Genomic DNA, 17269 nt, shown 5'->3' on the forward strand with positions numbered 1-17269 from the left:
ATAATATGAGAGATTCAGGAGAGTGTGATATTATCATTGTAGAACCATCATACAGAGTGTCAGCACAAGAGCTTTCCATTGCTCATGGAGTAGCCCCTTGGGATTTTGCATAGCTCTGGACACCCCAGCCAAGAAAATGTTAAGTTACAACAGTAGGAGGGCTAGAGATGTGGTTACACAAATGGGCCATCTATTGTATGAAGGTATATTGTATGAGCTTAAAGAGCATAATTTGTTTAGCGCTGGCCAGTTGAACAAATGAAAGGACAGGTCACAGCAGGTCTTTTTACACACAGTTGTGACTAAATAGCAAGAAAGCAGAAAAACTAAGTCAAAAGATATCATCCACAGGAGATCAAATTGTCTGAGTTGGTCATGAATAAATTTGGATGGGAAATTATAAGAAAGCTTCTAGCTACCTAAGGATTGAAGTTGTGTAATAGTCTTTCAGTTAGGGAAGTTTTGAGATAGATCTTGATAATCTTATGAAAGAGATTATACAATTAAGCTAGAGAGTTCCTGGAGATAGGAAATTAAGTTTGCAGACTTAGTCCTTTGGTGTCCAGTACAGTCATATTTTTAATGTAAGGTTGAAAGGAGAATGGACCTGGTGTTGTTTGCACTATTAACCCCATGCACCAAGACTTCTGCTGTTTTCTTGGGAGCCAAGACAAGGATGAATTTTCCCTGTTGCTGTAGATTTGAATCTTTTTTTTTCCCCATATTTGCCTTCCTCTCAAGCACTACCCATTGAAAGTGTGCGGTGCAGAGACTCCTTGTAGCATTAGACAGGCACAATTGCCTGCAGTTTTTTTCTGGCATGCTCCCTGGTTTAACCTGTTCATCAGATTTTGGGCCAGAGAGGCATTTTTCCTTCAGGTTGTGTTGCCAGTAACCGTATTGTATTTCATGGTATATTTTCTGGGGTCTGCTGCTAGTGTTGTTTAATGAACTTTGGCTCCAAGGACATGCAGTACTGGCAGTGAGCTTTACTTGTCCTTTTCTGTGTCACAACACAGTTTAATCTTTTGTGGTCCTGATGTGTATCATAGGTTTGTTGTAGGATGTGAGGACATGTTCTGGGGCTCCTGCTGCATCTCAGCAGGTTGAGGAGATGTTGTGAAGTAACCATTAATAGTGTTGTTTTCCAAGACTGGAGTGCTGGTGTTGGTGTCCCCACTGTTCCTTTTCTACCTGATATTCCTAAAATAAGTTGCAAAGCTGGACTTAAAATCAGCTCTGCTCTGCTGCTGGTCAGAGCAAAATTCTGTACTCTGTGCAGGATAACGTCTAGAAGAAATAAGAGATTGCTAACCATTAGTGATGGATTAGTAATTTTAAAAACACAGTTTTGTTATTGGAAAGTTGAATGTATAATGTGCGTCTTATTACAAGAAAGAGAAAAGCAAAGAAAAAAAAGGGACAGAAACAAGCAGGCAAGCAAAAAGGGAAAACAGCTTGACTTAGCCTGAAGCAGAGATCACATACCTGATAAGCTGCCTGTAAAGAGAAATTGAAATATGGAAAAATGACAGTGAAGATGACGATAATATTGAGATGGTAGAAGAGGAAGTGTGTTAACCAAACTCCATGGAGCTGTTGAAATGCATTGAATCACCTGACTGTGACTTGTATTCTTAGGCAAACACAATTGTATAATTGATTAATTTGTCGACATTTCTTTAGTGCATAGCACTATGGTAACCAAGAGGCTCACTAAACATTGTCACAGAGAACACTGTAAAATATATCTTTCCCTACTAGGGAAGGAGGGAGGGAGGCAGAGCAAGACCTTGGATCTCTAACTATGGAGGACTGATACACACACGCAAACATACCCAAGCGTGTACATCAGCAGTTGGAAATGGCCTCCTGTAGATGGTGGTGGAAGATGAGCACGGGAGGGTTTGTTCATGATGTACATGTTCTGGGTAGCGTTGAAGAGGTGACACTGGCTAACAACTGCCTTGAGCACTAGTGCTACCTGCATTTTGCGGAGCAGATGGACGGGGACAATTATGCCATCCTCCCACCAGGTTGTTGACATCCGGGTGTCCCAAGCAGACAGGGAACAGGGAAAGCCAAAGGGCTTGGTCTTCCTCACACCACCACTGCCATGGCGTGGAGGACTATGCCACCCTGCACGTCACCCTTGTCAACTTCTGGGACCTCAGACCTCCAGGGCTGCTTCTCAGGGATTTGCTGCACAAAACAGAAATGTGTAGAGTTTTACACCAAGCACCGAGTACCCTGAGCTTGGCGAGTAGTTGTGTTGTACCTGCAGTTGCCACCTGGGCTGCTCTCCGTGCCTTGGCTCTGGGCAGAGATTTAGGCAACCCCCCCTGCTCACCATGGCAGGGTCACGGCTCAGCAGACACTTACACTGGACCTCTGCCTCCCCACGATTTGTGTTCTCCCTCACCTATAGGTGATCTGTAAGTCAGTGTGAGGTGCTTTGTTGTGTGACGGGTATAGAGAGATTGATTAATTGATTGACTAATAAATAAATGCAAAGATATTTGTAGGTGTGTTTACTCTTGTTTACAGACTGCCCAAGCTTAGGCGAGATTTTCAAGTATGTAGCAATGGTAGGAATCATATCCATAAAAATGCTAATCTTCTCTCTTGCTTCATCTGTTCAGCCCACAAACACACGCATACACACATGCTTAAAAGAAATTAATAAGGTTTGTTTGTTCTCTTCTGGGCTCAGCCTACTTTAATCTTGTTTTAACTCACAGCACAGCGTGGTTATTGCTTCGGGACAATAAGGTTTTGACCATAAGCAACTTACTAAGTAAACCATTTTTTGAGAAATAAACGAACAACAGATGAGCTGATAATAGCTCCTGTTGCCATTAATTATTTTGCACAGATGTGGCAGCATGGTAGGAAGATTTTCAAGCAAACGCAGAGGACTTATCTGAAGGGGATGGGATGAACCCCTGGCCCTGAAAAAGGCAAAGGTTGAACTTCCATCAACTTCTGTGCACTGAGAACCTCTGCCAGAGTATCAGCTGAAGAGAAAAATAAATGTCCCTGAGAGTCAGCCCTTGGGTTTAGGCTGTTTAAGGCTCTACTGCGCAAACTGCAAATCTGTTTTTATGTATAGAGGAGGGTGCTGTGTGTTTGGTCCACTGGTGGCTTGTCACAGCAAACACAGCAATTAGAGAGGCTGTAATAGCTGGGGAGGGTTACACCCCTTGCTGAGGATGTTTGGCCATAAACCTGTTTGTCCTGTCTCTGAGTGCAATGTACACTGGCACGATTTACAATAAATTAGAAATATTCACTCTGATCAAACTGTTTCCGATCAAATTTTATTAAGTGATGTATTAAGCGTATGTATTAAGCGAGTCATGTGCGGAAAAAAGGCAGGACTTTGGTTGACTGAATGAATATCAACAGTTTGCTTTTTCTCTCAAATAGAATAATTGGAATAGTTTCATTTGGGGGCAGGTTTTTAATGGAAAGTGCACGGTAGGAAGTATTAATAAAACAAACTCTTTGTGCTAATCTTAACACCTACAATTTCTATTTAATCTTGCTTATTGCAGAGGGCTGACCCTTGTCATTAGTGGAGACAATGTGTCAACACAAAAAAAGTGAGTTACTTTATTTTCTTTGCATCATAAGCTCTGGGGTTTGCCTCCCACACAGCAGCAGTGATGTGGAGCTGTGTAATTGCAGGGGGAGGATACATTGGCCCTCGGGTGCAAGTGGGACATACAATTCTCATGCTCATTCTGCTGGAGCGTGGACTTTTGTGAAGCTAAATCACTTTCCTACCTGGGGCATCTTCACATCTCTTGAGATTTGGGGCTTCAACTGCAAGACCTTCTGGTACCTATGTCTCACCAGGCCCGAAGCAGGAGTCCGTTATTTGGGGAAGTTTGCACAACTCAGGAGCCCTTGCTTAAAAATTTTGTTATGTGGGAAAATTGTCTACAACTCTATCTTTTCTACTTTCTGGAAATAATTCAGAGTTTCAAAGAAGAGGGTCCCAGAAGAAGGTTATTATGGTAGGGGAGTGTATATGATTCTGTAGTAGTCCTGGTATACTGTATGGAAAGGGCAACGATCCGTCACCTAAAACGGGAGAAGAATAAATGCAATGGACTAAAATTGCCACTAAACCATTTGGAAACAAGAAATGAGTCTGAATCAGAACTTTGTCTTAACCAGGACACATGTTTTGAATCTGGACCTGAATTCTTTATCCTGGGCGTATTCATAGTTAAAAAGGCAACTAGCAGACCTATCAAGATCTAGAGTGTTAGACTGATTAGTTTGTTGGTACTAGGCTGTTGTGACTAGAGCAGAATCTGTTTTCGCTTGAGGGATGGAAAAAAAGACTAATGCAAAGAAGAACAACTTCTGTGTTTTGATTTTTTTTGAAGACACGCATATGAATATTAATAAGTGATCCAGCTGGAATAGCATTTCTTAAAAATTGTCCTTAGAGATAGTGTATTATATTAACATGAATTTGAATGCACGGTAAGTAAAATTTTATAAATATAGATCATCATCTTATTTCAAAAGCAGCAGTGCCGAGGAAACTGTTCTGGGATTTTCTAATATAGTCCAGTTTGAATTGTTTGAATAAGAAGAGATATCAGTGAATAAATCAGATAATGAGCTGCTTTACATAGAAGGCATAATGCCTATTTATGATGTATGGAAGTCCTGAGAGAGATGAATTGTCAGCTTAATCTTCTTTGGGCTGTGTTTGAAATCTACTTTTATGAGTCATTCCTGACTGTCCCAGAGATTACTGCTCAGATGCTTATATAGACTTCGTTTATATTTGATATACAACTCTACAAGGTCCTTTGCAGGCAAATGTTCTTGTTCTTCAGTTGTTTTTATTTGGTTCCTTGACCTTGAAGTAAAATTTGTAGTGATTATAGGTGTTATAGGTATAGAAGTTTTCTTCTGACCTGGTTGCTCTTGTCAGAACTTAGGAAGCACTGTTATTCAATGGATGTACCTTACCAGAAGTAGCAGTAATACAGATCATCTCCTTTGTCATTGGCATCTTTGACACAACGTTGAAGAGCTTTGCTGCTGACCTGAGAGGGGCAAGGATTTCTCCCTTGCTCTGTGCAGTAACTAAGAGTATGGAGTTTGGAGCCATTGCGATAAATACTTCTTTTTCCTGCTTTTTTGTAAGTTCTTGTGATTAAGTTTCCTGTGGAAAAGAAGGATCACCAGATGAATTAAATCAGGTTAACTGAACATTGGATTTCTTTCTTTGTTTCTAAAACGGCATTGACCGTTTATCCATAAAACAGCTGGGTTTTGAGCAAAAATGGGGAGTTTATGTTTGTGTGTTTTATGACATGAACGTCGTGTTTTTTTAGGGAATAATTTCAATCAGCTTTAGTAGCAGCTGATTTTCCTCCCAGCCTTGCAACACTTGCAGCAGCTTCAATCAAAGAGCCCTGATGGAGAAACATTGCTGGAAGGATGTCATGCAATGCTGGCGTCCGGCAGAGCAGGATTGCTGCTCTGCAGAGAGGAAGCAAACATCTGTGAGATATTAAAAACTTTTGATAGGGATAGGAAGATAATTCTCAAGACGATAATTCCGCGTCAAGCTCTGCTCTAACCTCTATCTCCTGCCAGGCTTCCTAAGCCCTAGGTCATAAGGTTACAGAAAATTGTGGGCTGGTTGTGTCATCCTTCACCTGTAGATACAGAACTTCCCAGTTGCAGCCAATCGCCACCAGACCCAGGTAGCCTGTCGTCACCCTCCTATTAAGGATGACTGTTTCTAAAACATTAACATTCATGTCAGGCCTAGATATGGATCAGCAGAGGCTTAAATCATTGTCAGGAACAGATGTGAGATACCTAATCAGTTATTTCCTAAGGAAAATGAGTTTGATTGCATGAATAGTTGTAAATATTTCATTCAGCAATTCAGCTACTGCGGCACTGGTAAACAAGCTTCTGAGGCTGAAGAGAAGCATTTTGTGGTACTGTACTTGATTTCTTATTCATTTAAACTTTAGTCTAGAAGAAAGCAGCTTAGGTACTTTGGATTACTTTTTGTGACAGCACTGATCGTAACTAGGGGCTCACTTTGAAGAGAGCCCAACATGGTTAACCCTCATAAACACAGCCAGCTTCCTCCTGGTTTGCGATGTGCAGCATTTGTCCGCAGGATAAGCACAAAGCTGCAGATTTTGCCACTGGAAGATACCGTGGCGCAGATTTTGGCTTCAGTAGAAAGACGACAATCTGAGCACCAAAACCTCCACCCTCTGCCTTGGTTTTATGCCAGGCTTTGGTGGTGACCACAGTCCTTGGCTGGGCGATGATCTGGGACTGCGTGCTCTGTGCCCCTGTCGTGCAATTGCTACGCCATAACTCTGCTGGCTCTCTGAAGCATTGACTATACATAAGCAATAATTAAGGACATGGCTTTAATTTCTTGTTTGTTCTGCACTTCTCACTTGTTGAAAACAAAACTGAATTAATTCGGAAGAAAATTCAATGTTTAAATCAGGATGGGTGTCATACTAATTCCAGTGAAGTAGATAGGAATTTTACTACTAATCTTTTGCGAAAGGGCTGAGAGGAAGAAAAGGAAGGAGGAAGTTAGCTTTTCTCTCTGCCTGATTGAATGCTTTACCTGCTTGAGTTTTGGCTATTGTTTGCTTATGATTTTTAGGAGACAAGCACAAAAGCAGTGCATGAAAGAAGGAGGCTGGAAGTACAGAAGATATTTGCCTCTCAAACATGGTGTGAAATTCTGAGGAAACAGGGGCTGCCAGCTAAAGGTCATGGGCATTTTTAACTTCTGCTGCTGGCTTCATGCTACTGTGTAGATGTTTGTCAGGGAACTTGCTGGCCTTGGTGGTATTACATAGTTATCACAGAAACAAGCTGCCTTTTAAGCCATGTGTTTTTTATGCGTGTACATTACAGTATGATTCTTTTCATCAGCTGGTTCTAATGTGTATTTTCTTGGCCAGCATAATACTGTTGTGTTAATGGACATTGTTAGTATAGGGACATATGGTTTAAGGTGCTTTGGTCAGGAAAGCCCTAGGTAATAAATTCATGTTTATCCTAATTCTGGAAACACAAATAAATCCCACTGTTTTCACTGTTTCAAGAATTACACAGATGGTTAAAAAAAAGAGGCACGTGCCAATGGATCTGGCTAAATGAAGGGTCAAGCTTTTCAATGCTCTTTTCACTCTGTCCCAGGTGAGATAGGATCTCACACTGCAGCCTTTTCAGCTGACCCAGTCTCTTACTTGAAAACCAGGGACCACAGATGTCTATAGGTACAGATCCACCATCCTCATCAGCCACATCCATACAGCCAGGGCTGCTCAGCAGGATGGCACTATCCAGCGCTGCTGCCATTAACTAATTGGTACAGAACAGTTACCCTTTGAGAGACGTGGAGCCGTGTATTTAATTTATTGGTTGTATTGGAGTCTTTATTTTGACTTGTACTAGGAGGATTCTTAGTACTGGACCATTGCAGATGTGGAGAAAAGGCATATTTTAAAATTTTATACATGCTTGCACAATTGTAATCCATAGACAGCATTTAGGTGTCCAGAAAAACCCATATGTCCTTAATTTTAGGGATGCCCATCCTTGGGGGACACGACCAAGTCTCTGTCCCGTGTCCTTCCTCTGCCGTTGGTGAGAAGTCCTCACCTGCCCGTGCTGCAGCGGGTGAGGAGGGACCCTGCGCTCTGCAGCGCTGCTCACACTGCGAGAGACCAGAGGCTCTTTGAGGGCACAATAGCAGAAACGTTGCTCTTTGATCCCTTCCCGTTCCCCTGAGTCTCTGTGTTTACTCAAATCTTTTTTACATGAACATTATCTGGGAGAGACACATCTTTTCCGGTCTTCAATAGTTTAAAAAAAAACCCAACCCTCCAAGAGAATGCCCAAAGCGAAGTGGACATTCAGTCATGCTGAGTCATATTTTGTTATTATGGCTGATTATCCGGCCAGCCATGCAAATAAACTGCAAGGGGGAAAAAAAGGATGTGTGTGAATATCTTATCTGCGACAGAATGAGGCCTTGGGTCTTTATGTGTAATTTGTGTAACAATAATGACCTAGTATGAAAGTGTTCCAGTGACTGACATATTTGCAGTCTAAAAAAGATAACAAAGTAATAAGAGAGAGAGAGAGAGATCTGTGGATGTTTATCTTCTCTTTTCTTCTTTCTGAAGGAAAGTTTTGCTCTCTCATTATATTTCTAGTGCATATCAGCGGTACCATGCAGAATGATGAATATGATTGCAGTTAATTGTTTAAATATTCTTTTATTCCTGAAGCTTTCAAAACAAATAACCATCTTTTAAGGAACGAGCTGAGAAGTGATGTGGGCAAGATAGTGCAAAAGAGAATATTGGATGTGAAGTTAAAAGTGCCTCAGAGAAGAGGAAGAGAAGTGGGGGAGGGGTGTTTTAAAGAAAGAAAGAAAACCAGTTATATTATTACAATACCAGTAACATAAGTGGCAGTAATTCGTTTTGAAAGAAATTTGTAAACTTCAATAGTTCAAATTTATCCTTGGTGTAACAGCGATGGAATTACACTTGGATCAACATCTTTTCTGTTGCATAAGTCTTCTAGTGTGACTTAATGCAAATGCTACAAATGAGCATGACTTTGTCCAAAATGCATTTGCTGACTATATTTATCATCTGTCATAGTAAACAAAAAGAGACATATGTGGAGAAGGTCTGGTAGCCACAGAAAATATTTTGCATCGTAGTGTCTAACTGGTGCCATTATGAGCTATTCTCATCTCAAAGAGCTGCTCTTTAGGGCAGCTGAGACACAAATGTACATTTGGTGTTTTGGACCCTTTGCAACTGTATGATATATTTGTAATGCAGGAAGTAAAACATGGGATGGAAAAGTGCCACTTCAAGACAACTGTGAGTGATTTTGGAAATTCTGAGTAATGAGATGAGTTTTCTCACAATAATGCTCAAGTCCAGCCCTTAATCATACACTTGAAACAAGTGGGCTCAGACCTTATGAAAGGTGTTTACTTATTCAGCTTTAAGGCACAGGCCAAGAAATAACTTGATCGGATTAGCTGAGTTTGAATAGGAACGGCAGCAAATAGAATCAAATGAGTGTGAACGATGCTGCTGTGCTCACTATGAGAAAAATATCTGCCAGCTGCCGTTGTGGAGTATAATCCTGCAAGATGCTGACGCCTCCGGTTCCCATTGCCCGAGGGAGCTGGGCCAGGGCACTTCAGGCGAGCGGCTCCCATTACTCACCTTAGTCAAACAATGGTTTTTCTCTGAAATCCTTCTTTTCCCTGTTACATAAAGGCTGATTCTTTTCTACCTCCTCTTTCTTGAAAGGCTCTTGACGCTTACAGGGGCTGGGTGCGTTGCTGGTTATTCTCAGCTGCAAGATTACAGAGATGGCAGTGCTAAGGTCAGTGGGGCATGAACACGGCTCAGCTGGAGAGCAGATGTGAGCAGATCATTTAAGGAAAGCAGCTGAAATTCTCGGAGCCAAATGAGGATAAGACAAATTTTGAAATGTAAGGGCTTTGTTTAAATTCCTTTTGACTGATGTGCACATTATACCTGGAATGCTCCAGAATTAAACACACCAAGAGGGTAAAGAAGTTTCTTATGCTTGAACTTGGACACGTGAAGCCAAAGATGTAAAATGAGGTCAGTTAGCTCAGCTGCAGTCAATCCTTTGATATTCATTTAATGGATAAGTAGATAAAACTCTAAGTAAGCTTGCATGGGAGACTTTGAATTTTAACTGCTTTATAACTTTTAACTCTTTATAATTTTCTTACAGGTCTTTTACATAGACTGGACATTAGGAAGCATTTCTTTACCGAGAAGGTGGTCAAACACTGGAACAGGCTTCCTCGAGAGGTGGTCGATGCCTGTCAGTGTTCGAGAGGCATTTGGACAATGGCTTTAATAACATGCTTTAACTTTTGGTCAGGCAGTTGGACTAGATGATCATTGTAGTTCCCTTCCAACTAAAATATTTCATGCTATTCTATAGGGCAGTTTAACTGTTCAGGCAGTGCTGTTCCACTTCTGCTGCAGTACCACTACAGGTCTGCTCAACCTGTTTTCTCATTTCTTCTCTCTCTGAACCAGAGGTGGTCTGGCTCTGGGAAATTCATTGTTTTGGCAGTCTTTGGGATTGAGTTTTATGCTGAAGTCAAGAAGTTGAACTCTGGATCAGAAGCTGAATTCTCTTCTGGTGTAGGGAGGCTTTCAATCTGGTTCAGACCTACCTCTAATCCTTTTGTCGTAGTATTTCCTTTTTTTGAATAGCTTCCTTATGTATTGAGTTCCAGAAATTCCAGGCTGGTGATACACATGGGAAACAGATTGCAACAGAGAGCAGATTAAATTACTCAGGTCTAGGATTACTGAGGCAGAACATTTTTTCTTCATGTTGTTTGAAAAGGGAGAAGAATCTTCCTTTTTTTATTTATAGGAAGAAGTTTGAGATCAAATGACTCTGAGCTGCCCTTTTATTGGTCAGTCGGTGATCTCTTGAGGCAAAAATAACGAACTGGGTTTTTTTCCCCCTCCTTCATTTGAAAATCGGTTCTTACCAGTGCTGTGTGTTTAAGGGAGTTTTAAGACTATAAGACTATAGATGCTTCAGGAAGCTTATTTTAGGAGGGAAGACTTGACTGAATGCCAGTAGACGGAGCTAATCATGAGGACATCTGGATTCACTTCTTAACTCTGCTGCGTGACCTTGGGTCAATGATTTAGGTCGAGCTTTTCCAAAATGTGCATTGTCTGTAGGTGCTTATGCTGGGTTTCAGCATTACTGAAAATTAGGCTGTAACTGCATTTACTGTTTCAAATTCAGCTTCCCAAAACTGGGACACCCGTAAGAAGAGACAGAAGTAAAATGTGTGCCCGTTTCCTCACTTGTACATCAATGATAACTGTGTTTATGGGGTGGCCTGAGTCTTCCTGATGTAAAAGCATTAGAGGAGAGAGAGGATGGCAGCAAGCTGCTTGCAAAGCATCAGAAAAGTAGACGTTGTTCAGCACAAATCAAAGGACGCTGAACAAGAACCAGACTTCCAAGACCTCCCACTTTACCAGCCGAAGGGCTCCCCAGGCAGTGTAGAGGACCAAGCAGATCTAAGGAAGCGCAGAAATGACAGCGTCAAGGATAGCCATCTGTCTTCAGACTGTCTGAGCATCCAGCCCATCCAGCTGCCTTCGCACACATTGCCCAACAGCAAAAGAGGAGCAGCTGAGTAGTCCTTTCTTGGAAGGGGGATCCAGGGGCATTGTATTGAGCGTGACCAGGGCAGGGCAGGTGTAGTAAGCCATGTGCTTCCAGGAGGCTCTGATTTGTGTCACATACAGTTGGTCTGTGTATGCCAGAAAGGGGCAGACTTACTGTGCAGGTGTGGATCAACTATGCTAAACGTCCGGTCATGTAGTGGAAGAGTCCTGGTAAGTATCAGGCTCCTTTCATTAAATGGGCGAGGGAGTTGGTAGATTCTTCTTGTTTTCAGGGGTGATAGGAGTGTAGAGCACTTTCGCAGGTGCATCCTCCAAGATTGACTCTGGTTGCTGCCAGGCTTTGAAGTGAGCTGAGGCACATCAACAGGGCAATGACCAGAGGAGTACTGTATGTAGACAGAAGATGTTCGAGTTTGAAAGAAAATCCTCCAGTCCACAAAGAGCTCCCACCATCTGCTGGTCCTACAACCTGTGAGCAGATGGACCTTGAAGCTAAGTCATACCAGCATTTTTCTCCTCACTGGAGCAGAATAGTTTGGAAGTGTGGTCCTGTAACCACCTAGGACCCACTCCTGACTCACTTGAAGGCCCCTGCAGTACAAGGCAAACAGCCCTCAGGCCTTATGTTTATTTTTGCATTAGACATTCAACCTCCAGCACAAGCAAACACAGAGCACAAGTGCTCATCTCCTCATCTGTACCATCCTTAAGCACCTGAAATTCATTTTATATACAGGACTGCGAAGGGCAAAAAAGAAACAAAGCAAAAAATGTATTGTTTGAGGAGAAAAAGAGAACAGCTAAGGACATGAATGCTACGACTGTCTCTTTCAATGAACTGGTAGTTGCTGGGGGTGTTCTCTTGCTGAGGAAAGTAGAGGAGAAGGTATTTAGTTTAATTAGATAGCTGATTTTCTCTGTTGTATAATGATTACATTTATTCTGTGCACAGGGAGAGCATAAGGCGTAAAAGTAGGCAGTTTAATGACAGATAGACTTTAGGTAGCTGTCTGCTTGGGATGAGTTTCACCCATAGTAAATACAAGAGATGAGAAATTACAAGAGGGATTTCAGGGTAACACATCCAAAAAGACAGCTTTGACATGTTTGTCCTAGTATCTACATGGTTGCCAAAACAAAATCCGGAACCGAAAAAGGACCCAATGACCTTGCTAAATGCCGTAAATACAGTTGATGCAAGCTATGTCCTCTTGGTGCGAGTAACGCACAGCACCTCCCAGGGAGAAGCTCCAGCTGGTGATCCCTGAAAACGGAGCACAAGGTGTCAGGGTGCCCAGCGCCCGCTTCAGAGGCAGCTCTGCAGTAGGTACAGAAGCCAACGCTGTTCAGTTCACAGAGAGTGTTGGTTTCTTTTAAAAATGTTCCTACTGATAGGAGCAGTTTGCTCTGATAGTGTTGAAACTATTCTGAATGAAACCCTGAAATCAGCCAGAATTTCACCAATGGGTCTGTGATTAGATGTTGTTCATATTGTTTAAGCTGCAGAATCAATAGCTTTGGGGATTTCTTTAGCTTGTTGAGCCACTCTTTTCATTGCTGAAATTTATTGGGTTAACCTTCCCACACATGCACACCATCCTTTGAGATTTGCCAGAGAAATGAATATGATAGAAAGTGGTCTGAGGCATGAGAGAGGGAGCTCTGCTCACCCTCCCTCCGCATGCACCCGGCAGGAACGGTCACTTAACTTCCAGCATCGGGCGGTGAGCGGTGCAGGAGTCATCCTGAATGTCACCGCTGTTTTCCTTGGTAGAAATTGCTCTCAGTATTTTTTTGCAAATTGCTCTGAAGTAAAATGTGTGTTTATATATGTGTGTCCGTGCACCCACCCACACACCCACACACATGCATTTGCACCATCAGTATCAGCCATAAGCAGAAGCAGAGCTTTAAGATCGTTCATATTTACTGGAAGTTTTGGAGAATATTCTGTTCTGACTGTTAGATTTCAATATTGCTGCCTTCTCTTTAGTTCTATATGCCTTTCCTGGAAATAGTCCTATGAAAACGCACATCTCAATTTCTGCTGAAGGATTGACTGTGGACAACTGCCTTTTCTCCTGTTCTACACAAGAAAACTGAGTTATTATTTGAGGATTATTTGGCTCTTTGCCTGAGTCAGGTGTGTTAAAGAATTGTTTATGGGTTAGATATCATCATTTCATACTACATTTACCTTTCCTGTAGTAACTGAACAGCTACAAGTGGAGGTATCCATCCAAGACTGCAGAAGTATTATTTGCATATGCATTTTTATCCTACCCTGCATGTGCCAGTTTTGTACTACTTAGGGCTGTGAATCAGCAGTTCTGCCTTCTGCCGTGTTTTGAGACTTTTAAGGGGCTATTAGACAAATTGATAGAATTAATTAAATGCACTCCCTTCTTGTTACAGAAACCCTGGAGACATTTTAAATAATACTCTACAATGTTGTATCTTCACCCTGCAAGGTTCAGTAATTTGCTAGAATGGAACAAACTTGGCCAGCTATTTTCTCCAGGATCTGACAAAAATCCTAGAGGACAAAATGTTCCAGTAATCATCTTTTCTTTTCAAGTGTCTGTTAGTTTTTAATCCTTTCCCCTCTTTCTTTTGTCAGAAAATGCCATATCTTGGTTAAAAAGACAAAAAAAACCAAAAAAGCCAACACACCACCATTGTTCCTCCCTGTATTTTTCATTTCAGTTCTGAGCTGAATCACAGTGTTCTGATCCAGCCTTTTATATGGTGTAATTGTTTTGTATAATCCATTTTCTTTGGGCACCTCTTAGCTTCTGTCTGAAGCTGTTTCTGCTATAATGAATGTAGTAATAAATCTGTCACAGGTAACAAGCTAAATTTAGAGCTCAATAAACCAGGGGAGAGTATGCTGTAGATAAGTGAGCACATCGAGATGCAATAGTTACAATAGTGGCACAAAAAGTCCACTTCTGACAGGTTAACAAAAGAGGACAGAATATTTGGTTCCCTCACTGATTCACTACCCTTACCCATGTTCCAGAAAATAAAGATGCTGTGCTAAAATATAGATACGGTCCTGGCATGTCACCCTGCCTTGACACCCCCAAAGAGGGAAGGTGTGTGTCAGCTGCCCCAGAGGAATGTGCTCTACGGGACCACTTCCCTCTGCCATCCCCCAGTGGAGATGTGGGGTGGTGTTTCTGTAAATGATGGAGCTGCACAGCTGCTACTGAACTAAGGGGGATTCCAGTTCCTCCAAAGAGGCAAAGGGTCTGAAACTGGAATTAGGAGCAGGACGGGACCCAGTGCTCCTGGACCTTGACCAAGGTAGTGTGGGAGCCGACCGTCTTGAAGACACTCGTCTGATCCCCACCAGCATGATCCCTAAGGCAGCAGGTTCCTAAATGGAATTTGGTGGTCCAGCATGCCTCAGACCTGGGCAAGCCAAGAGTTCCCACAGCTGAATGGCTGATTGATTGTCAGCACTGAGATCATTGTAACATTTTTTTTCTCTTTTAAGAAGAGGAAAGTGAAGAACACAGAGAAGAAAAAGCAATGGAAAGATGAGGGCAGGTGACATAAGAAACAATAAGATGGAGAGAAACCACGTTCAAGAAAGATCCGATTCTCTGAATTGCAAACCAATGGATGTTAAGTAAGGGGGATAAGTGAAAGAAGAGCAGGAAAGAGTGAAGAACAACAGTAGGCAAGGCATGGCAAGGAAGGGAAAAGGTGAAGTGCAAGCAGAAAAAAATTAAGCAAGCAGGTCAAATATTGTAGAGATGCAACTCATTTGCTACATATGGTTTGGTCTTTGCATGTCTGTGTCGTGTTTTCACACCCAGCTGTGCCGTAGCAGCGGTGAGGCAGTGCCGGATGGGGTACTCCGGCAGAGGGTAATGCCATAGCCCTACGGAGCAGCTGCTGCTCCTGTTGCTGGCTCGCCTGTCCAGGAACATTTGTCCCAAGGGTGGGTAAGTTTGTCACTGGAATCTGCTCAGTATAAGTGAAAGACCTTTGCAGTGGAGGGCTGTGGGAGCCGCTGCCGTGGCTGTCCCCTCTGCCCTGTGTGATGGGTGGATGCCCGGGGAGCTCGGGGGCAGGTGGCTCAGGACAGGCTCCGGTGCTCCGGTGCATGAACGGAGGCGGTGATCGCTTCTTGTGCTAAACAACACTGTTTGGCTTTTCAAATGTCATTTACATTAGCATCTTATAATTGAATCAGTAGCACTTTACTGAAAAGGTTAAATTCTGCCTTTTAAAAATTAAATCATCTGTTTAGCTGTCAATGACAGCCATGCCCTCCTGTTGCCTCAAGAAGAATGAAACATTGGCATATTGACATATAAATTGTAGTGCCGGAGAATGCATTAACTCTCTTATTTATGAGTGCATTGTGCCACAAAGCGCTGCATCTTGTAATTGAGGGCTCTCTGCTGAATTTGTTGCTTGTAAAATCTGTGGAAATTATTAGCACAGCACATTTCCATAATTAAAATATTTCCTACAGTATAGATTTGAAGACTCCCTAACTGCCATACATTATTTAAATGCAAAATTTTATGAAAATTTAAATACAAATACAACAAAGTTGTACTTTGCATAGAGAATGTTTTTAATGAGACCAGTTGATGTAGTTGGGAAAAGCAATCAAATTAGCTGGGTTCAGAGACCTTTCTTAGGTGACCAGTGAAAACTTTATTTGCTGCCTATCACAAAGAAATGTGCAGCATTACATTCACAGAGTGATCTTTACCTTGCCATCAGTGACATAACCAAATAATTAATACTATAATGAAGCATTCATAGGAACTGTTGTTTTCAGGGGATAATTCTTACTACTGTGGTGTTCCATTAAGAGTTATCCTAAGGTAATGTTAATATTTTGATGATTTGCAGCAAGCCAATAAATAAACATTTTCTTTAGCAAAAAGTTTGCAGTTTTAGATAGCTCCTGAAGTCTGACATTTCTGCAAAACAAAGAATTTTAAACAAATTCCCTCTCCCATTCTCTCTTCAGTAAAAAATGTGCCAGAATATTGCAGATAGCATGAAATAGTGCTTTAAATATTAGCTGTGTGTCTGAGAAGTCCATTTGTCTTGTTAAGGCTGTCATATTACATTACCCTCTCCGTAACCCTGGAAACAACTTCAAAACCTGTGATATTTGAAAAGTCTAAAATATAACTTGCCCTTAAAATGCTATGAGTGTTTTTTGAGACTCCCTGTACAAGGGAAGAAAAAAAATCTTTTCCCTTTGCAGAGGTCATTAAGCAGTGATGGATGTGCATTTCTGTGTGGGAGAGCTGATCCTCACCTGTTGTAGGTGGGGTGAAAAACGATGCTAGCAGCACTGACAAGTGTCCTCTCTCTTTACCTGCCCAAAGAGTTCAGGAATCTTTCTCTCTGAGTGTTGCAGGAGAGGATTTTCAGGAGGCAATAAATAAATTTTGATCCCTCTAGTTAATACAGTTAAGGTCAAAGAGATTCTATCTGGAGCTATTTAAAATACTCTTAACATGCAGACATACTGCTGTCAGTAGTGCTAAGTGCCTTATCTTGCTGAGGAGTATATACAACCCTTATGAAACTATTCTTAAGTATTCTGGTTACTATATTTAGCTCTGGCTCATAACAAGACAAAAAGCACTTAGCTAAATGTAGTCCTGAAGTGCTTAATCCGGTTAAGAATATTTTGTCCTTAGGTGTCTTCTACTAAGACTTTTTGTAGCTCACCATCCTGCTGCATCATGCAAAAAGCTTCTCTTTGTGTTTGAGGCTGGGAATTCTTTTACTGCCATTTATTCTGTTAGAGCCTTGAAAGCCAGTATAGACTGCAGACATCTCTCGAGCTCATTGGGGGTGTCCCACGGGGACTGTCCTGGGAAGCCTCATTCCTCTGCCCTTTGCAGCTCTCATCGGCTGTACGGCAGCAGGATGTGATAGCTGCTGCTAGAGACTGGAGAACTGGGGCTTTGTTTCCCAATTTAGACTTGGTAAGCATTAACTGGACTGCTGTC

Source organism: Numenius arquata, chromosome 5 (genome assembly GCF_964106895.1).
Source record: "Numenius arquata chromosome 5, bNumArq3.hap1.1, whole genome shotgun sequence".
Classification (NCBI taxonomy): domain Eukaryota; kingdom Metazoa; phylum Chordata; class Aves; order Charadriiformes; family Scolopacidae; genus Numenius; species Numenius arquata.